The sequence below is a fragment of the Sinocyclocheilus anshuiensis genome, unplaced genomic scaffold (assembly GCF_001515605.1).
Source record: "Sinocyclocheilus anshuiensis isolate Anshui unplaced genomic scaffold, SAMN03320099.WGS_v1.1 scaffold85, whole genome shotgun sequence".
Classification (NCBI taxonomy): domain Eukaryota; kingdom Metazoa; phylum Chordata; class Actinopteri; order Cypriniformes; family Cyprinidae; genus Sinocyclocheilus; species Sinocyclocheilus anshuiensis.
In genome coordinates, this window is record NW_015536800.1 from 1539861 (window position 1) to 1546603 (window position 6743).

A 6743-nucleotide genomic window follows, 5' to 3' on the forward strand; every position below is an offset into this window, starting at 1 on the left:
TTTTTATTCGCGTATAGGCTACCTGTAGAATTAAACCCCAGAACGGTTTAGCCATTCAACTATCCAACTGTTCTGCTGTGAGTCACTTTGGATAAACGTCCCCTCATTAGTAAAGAAGGATCAAGTTGGCATATTTAGGTCTGTCCTGGTTAGTGGTCTGTGCTCAGTCATGGCTGATTTAGGGTCTGAGTGGAATTTAAGTGGCGCTTGACGCTTCTGAAAAGCTCAGCATCTTAACATAGGCCTACTCCAGAGACGATCTCGGGTTTCACAAAGACTTCACTTGACCCTTGACTTGGGAATAAATGTTTTTTTTTTTTGCACTTTTGACCTAAATATAAACAATGTTTTTTTTGTTTTTTTTTAACTTACGCTATCGCAAAATGACAATAAACCACAATTACGCACGAGACCAAGCCATTTTTACTCACTTTACGTAGTTTTTTCTACGTTCATACCAAACACAGGTATATTCGTATACTGTAACTAAATGTAATTTAGCCTACGTGTATACACTCTCATCTCCCGCTGCTGTGGCGGCTATGCGCAATTAATCTGGTACCCGTGGGCGATCAAGCACCGGCGTTCATTGTTAGTCATGATGTTCAGCACAATGGTATAATGCATTAGCATAGGGTTACTGCGGTGAAAGAGAGAAAGAGAGGGAGGATCATGGAGTTCGCATTGCTTTAGTTAAAGGCAGATATAAAAGCACCCGCTTCTCCTCCCGCGCGCACCGTGCCATTGTCCTTGCGCCTCTGGGAGAGGATCTAATAGCTGCTTATGGAGGGAAGTGACATGAGCGTTATCACAAGAACCTCTGATTGTTATATTGCCCTCCAGATTGTTTGTTACCAACTGGGGAGACCATTGATTTTGATTTTATTTCAGGTAACACCCCAGTCAGGGGAGGGGTTCAGGGGGCAAGGGATGCATATCGTCCCAACCCCCCAAAATATCAAATGGTCAGTTTTACAATAAATATTGTAAAGAAATTGGTTGATTCTCATAGCAATGAATGTCGCAACATTCAGACTGTTATTGAACTAAACTGAATCACAATTGAACTAAATTAAGCTTCATAATGGCACTACACTCTAAAAAATGCTGGGTTGTTTCAACCCAATTTTGGGTCAAATATGGACTAACCCAACTGTTGGGTTAAATTTTGGTTACATTTTTAAATTAACTTTTTAACCCAACAGTTGGGTTAGTCCATATTTGACCCAAAATTGGGTTGAAACAACCCAGCATTTTTTAGAGTGTATTTAGAGCTGTTTTACACCTGAAATTGTAGAAAGAATTGAAAAGAACTTTGCAACATTAATATTGTTATTTTCTTGTTTATTACTATAAAGCTGCTGTAAAACAATCTGTATTGTATAAAGCGCTATACAAATGTGACACGACTTCGCATTAAATATTAGCATAAAGGTTAATAATAGTCTATAGCCCTAACAAGTCTTTTTTCCTTCCCTTTCCAGACTTTCTCAACCTGAGGCGGAAATATCGCAGACACAACTGTCCAAAGAAACGTTGTCTGCCTCTTCACTCCAGAGTGCCATTCCCTTGAGGTAAGACTTCACTTCACTGGCTATTTATTCCCTTTTATTACTCTAAGGAATGAGCAAATATTGAAAAAGAGCTATCAAAGAGGCGCATCATTAGGAAATCCAAATTCTGACATTCCATGCAAGTATTTGCAGACAAATAATTGCGAAATCCCTCAAATTACTTTTGTGACTCCTTGAGAACACACACCAAATCTTGCCTAACAAGTGCATGCACTTAATTTAAGAATATATTAACCTAGCAAATTTAAGAAGAATACATTTACATAACAAAAATATGTTCTAAGAATGTTTTCCGTTCAAAACATCCCATTTTTCAATGTTTAAAAATGGTTATGCGAACATTAGGGACAACATTAAGAGAATGATCCATTTAATCATTTTGCAATTATGGGAATGTTACTTTTGAATGGTCTCTGAATCATCTGAAACTAGTAAGTAGTAATGTTTAAAAAAAAAGTTAGACGAACATCCAACTAAAACTCCATATATTTTGTGCTAATGTTTTGAGAACATTATTAAAGACCAGATAATTTTGAATGAACATTCTAATAATGTTACTGGAAGAATGTTTGTTAACTTTGAGAGAACTGTGTTAGAATGTTCTGAGAACGTTCCCTGTTAGCTGAGCACCACTCCATTGTAATCTCTGGAGAAGGGACGGCCAGATTAATTAACAAACTGGCTGACGGATCTTCAGTGGCCTTAAGCCACAGCGGAAACAAACAGAGACTTTGGGTAAATACCCTGTACTAAATGAGCTGGGAAATTATTGGATCTTTATAGCCGTGCGACTTTCTCTCGGACCGGGAGTAAACACAAACACTCCACACCCACCCACACACACAAAAGAGTGGAAACCTACATAGCCCAAGCAGAGACACACAGACGGACGAGAAAAGCCCTACCCCCATAAATACAACCCATTTTAACTATCTGCCACACACACTGTAAAACTTGGGTGGGACGGCTAGTAATGCCAGTCCTCAGAAACACCTGGTGGCCATTTCAGTGAAGGGTGTACTACAGTTATGGAATGGTTTACCAATAGAACTGAAAAGATAAATTGTGTGATTATTAATAAATATCTTTTCCCATTCTATATTTGTGTTTTACAGTTTAGACCATTTGTTGGTTGTATTTCTTAGACTCTTAGTTAAAGCCTAACCAGGGACAAGTGTTGCAGATTAGCTATTCTGATGTAAAACAAAATAAAATATTCTGAAGAGAAAATACTATTCGAAGAGTATAAAAATGCACAACTACCACACAAAGGGGTCATAAGGTGAAAAAGAGGTGAATATAGTTTGTGTGTGTCATGGCTGCTGATGGGCCTTTTTGTTACTTGAAGAGCAAAACTCAAGGATACCAAGTCGCTTCTTACATAAAAATACTCAACAGTCAAAATTTGTGTTGTTGTTCCGTGTTGAAATGTGTGTGTGATGTGACACTGTATCTGTGGGGACACACATTCACTGTGACAGCCTACCGGAGCCGCCTACTGTTTTCAGACACTCTGGAGAGGTTGTCACCTTTAACCTTTACTCTATGACCCCCACACAATGAGCCAGAGCTAGTCTGGAGTTAACAAAACACACAAACAGATGCACACACACACACATATATATAGGAACAATGTCTAAAAGAAAAGCTGCACAAAGATCAAATCAAGAAAAATAAATATCTATTCCATAGGCCTGAATGATTGTGGATTGAAACTCTGTTTCTGTTTTCTTCAGGTTTCACAACTACTCAACTATCCACAACTATGATGTCTTGTCAAGCCTTAAGAAAACCAAAGACCAGTGATGGATGGGAAATGAGAGAGGAGTTTCATATCAAGACTCACCGAGGACTGTTCATTTGCCCGTATACTGTAACCAAGCCATGCTAGTCACTTCTGTAAAGGAAGTGTATTGTTTTATGAATGTTAAGTGAACAAGCCATGGGGACATCAACTGCAACCAAACATGCTGAAAACTCATCGCTCAATCAGTTTGAGTTTGCCAGAACCATTGTAAATAGTAAGAACTGATTGATATGTGTTTATATGTAAGTTATGCACTTCAAATGTTTTATTATTATCCTGATTAAATAAAAAGTGTATTGTCTTTTCACCTGGGCTTTGTGTGTCACAATCCTTGGGGGAGGCAGGGGGGCAAAGTGAATGAAAAGTGTTATACTGGGATCAATAGACTGCACGGTTTGACAATTGGTTTTGACAAATTGGGATTGTTCTCGTTTTGACTGACAGAATCTGAAAAAAAACCCCACTGTTCAGAAAGGTCAACATTCCTGATCCCAGATGGTGTATTTTTCAGCACGTTTTGCATATGTATTTTCCTTTTCTGTTGACTACTACTCTTAAAAACAGATTAAGAGTAAAAATGTTAAACACTTATACCCAAAATTTAACGAAAAAAAGAATGTGATATCATAGAGAGGACCTCTGAAGACCCTCATAACTGTCAACATAAGTGTCTTAAAATATAATTTTTCCTTTTATTAACTGTAAAATGTCAAGACGAGCAACCCTTTGAAATTATTTATATATAAAATAATTATAAAATATACTAACATTTGTGACAAAATATCTTGATGTCACACTGAAAGACCTTTCACTATCATGGAATGTCTAAAAAGTTAAAATGGTAAACTTTAAACTATTTTAAGTATTTAAATTAGTTATGTGTATACTTCCATGTATTTAAAGCAAATTTTAATTACTTTTTTTTACTTAGTTACACCACACACATCATTTTTGTTGAACATGGTATACACGTTTTCCAAAACCATACATAACTAATACACAAAAAGTATATTTCTAAGAACCTGATGCGTGTTTTAAACAACATTTCAAATCTATCATCTCATCTTTCTTTATCTTGAAACTTTTTTTAATCATCGAACCATGAGCACATTAAAAACTCGACCAACCTTATTCAATATAATCTGTGGAAATTTTATTCCAAAAAGAAGTTTCAATCATTTTATTCACATTATTTTACATAAAATTACAGTAGTTCACAACATCTGTAGCATCAGGACTAAAAAGGTCACGATTTGAGAACAGCTCCAAAACATACATACCACAAGAAACATCCGTCTGACACATTTCTTACACACAAAAACAGCACTGATCCACAAAGCCAAAAATAAAGTGATGCACTAAAGAAACCAAATTAAGTACTAATTAACTATCGCTGTACCAACGTATTAATGCTCTCACAGACATGAACAAGGAAAACCACAAGTTACATTATAAAGCTTTTAGTTTGATTAGATCTCACTATTCCCAACTCATAATGAGCATTTTTATTAAACATTTCTGCAGCAGAGGTTTTTGACTTCCTAATTGCAGCTATTGTCTACTCAGACTTGTCGTCATGGAAACGTGAGAGCGTTGTTAGAGAGGTTACCAGGGTTCGTTTCCCACCAAAGGCCTTCTGATCAGTGAGCCATGGCTGCCGATGCCAGTCAAGATAGACATGCTCACACACACTCGCACGCAAGGCTTCAAACCACATCATACGCACAAACAGACCTGAGTCACTCTCTCTGTTTGCATGTGTCAGCCTCTGATCTGCTGAGCGGTCAGCGCGAGGATCCTCCTGCTCAGAACACTGTTGTGCTGTTTCAGATAATCAATCAGGTCCGCCTGCTTTTCCACTACATCCTCCAGACTGGAGCCGTCCCTGTGAAATAAACCACAGAACACATGTGCACCTGTCTGACCCATCCACAGCACTTGGGATTGAAATGTGAGTGTGTGTGCTCCTATGAAAACACTAGTCACACAGAAAATACATTGTATTTAGGGATGCCCCAGTATGGCCTGTTTTGGCCAATACAGATAACCATATACTGGTCAGTATGAGAGAAAAAAAACTGTGGAAAATGGCTTTTTATTTTAAAAACAGGTGCAAGTACAGAAAACGATCTTATATTACAACTGTTTAACTAATCTAGGCCTACTATGAACCACTGGAATGAAGAAATTATACATGCCTATGGCACAAATATATAAAAAAAAAATCTTAAAGTTAACTTGAATAAATACAACAACAACAACAACAACAACAACAACAACAACAACAACAACAACAACAACAACAACAACAACAACAACAACAACAACAACAACAACAACAACAACAACAACAACAACAACAACAACAACAACAACAACAACAAACAAAAAAACAATGCCTGTGTGACAAAAAAGATGACAGGCTCTGAGTAAACATTACATTTTTGTTATTTTAATTTTGAAAATATTCATTATTCATTCATCTTCAGTGTCACATGATCCCTCATAAATTCTTCAACTCTGCTAATTTGGTGTCAAGAAATGCACATCAAAAGAAAGGAAATTATTTGATACTATTTTTTGTAATAAAGTCACTTTTGATCAATTTAATGCATCATTGCCGAAGTATTTAAAAAAAAAAAAAAAAAAAAAAAAAAAATTAACGGCCCCCAAATTATGCAAGTATTTGCAGACAAATAATTGCGAAATCCCTCAAATTACTTTTGTGACTCCTTGAGAACACACACCAAATCTTGCCTAACAAGTGCATGCACTTAATTTAAGAATATATTAACCTAGCAAATTTAAGAAGAATACATTTACATAACAAAAATATGTTCTAAGAATGTTTTCCGTTCAAAACATCCCATTTTTCAATGTTTAAAAATGGTTATGCGAACATTAGGGACAACATTAAGAGAATGATCCATTTAATCATTTTGCAATTATGGGAATGTTACTTTTGAATGGTCTCTGAATCATCTGAAACTAGTAAGTAGTAATGTTTAAAAAAAAAGTTAGACGAACATCCAACTAAAACTCCATATATTTTGTGCTAATGTTTTGAGAACATTATTAAAGACCAGATAATTTTGAATGAACATTCTAATAATGTTACTGGAAGAATGTTTGTTAACTTTGAGAGAACTGTGTTAGAATGTTCTGAGAACGTTCCCTGTTAGCTGAGCACCACTCCATTGTAATCTCTGGAGAAGGGACGGCCAGATTAATTAACAAACTGGCTGACGGATCTTCAGTGGCCTTAAGCCACAGCGGAAACAAACAGAGACTTTGGGTAAATACCCTGTACTAAATGAGCTGGGAAATTATTGGATCTTTATAGCCGTGCGACTTTCTCTCGG

The 6743-nt window shown here is 36.4% G+C and overlaps 1 long non-coding RNA gene across 1 annotated transcript in view; it reads left to right on the forward strand.

The window, feature by feature from the left end:
- LOC107656299 (uncharacterized) overlaps positions 1-3624 on the forward strand; it is a 4978-nt gene extending 1354 nt beyond the window's left edge. Inside the window, exons 2-3 of the long non-coding RNA XR_001630550.1 lie at positions 1485-1574; positions 3311-3624. This is a non-coding gene — a long non-coding RNA (uncharacterized LOC107656299). The remainder of the gene's footprint in view (positions 1-1484; positions 1575-3310) is intronic.
- The last annotated feature ends 3119 nt before the right edge of the window (positions 3625-6743 follow it).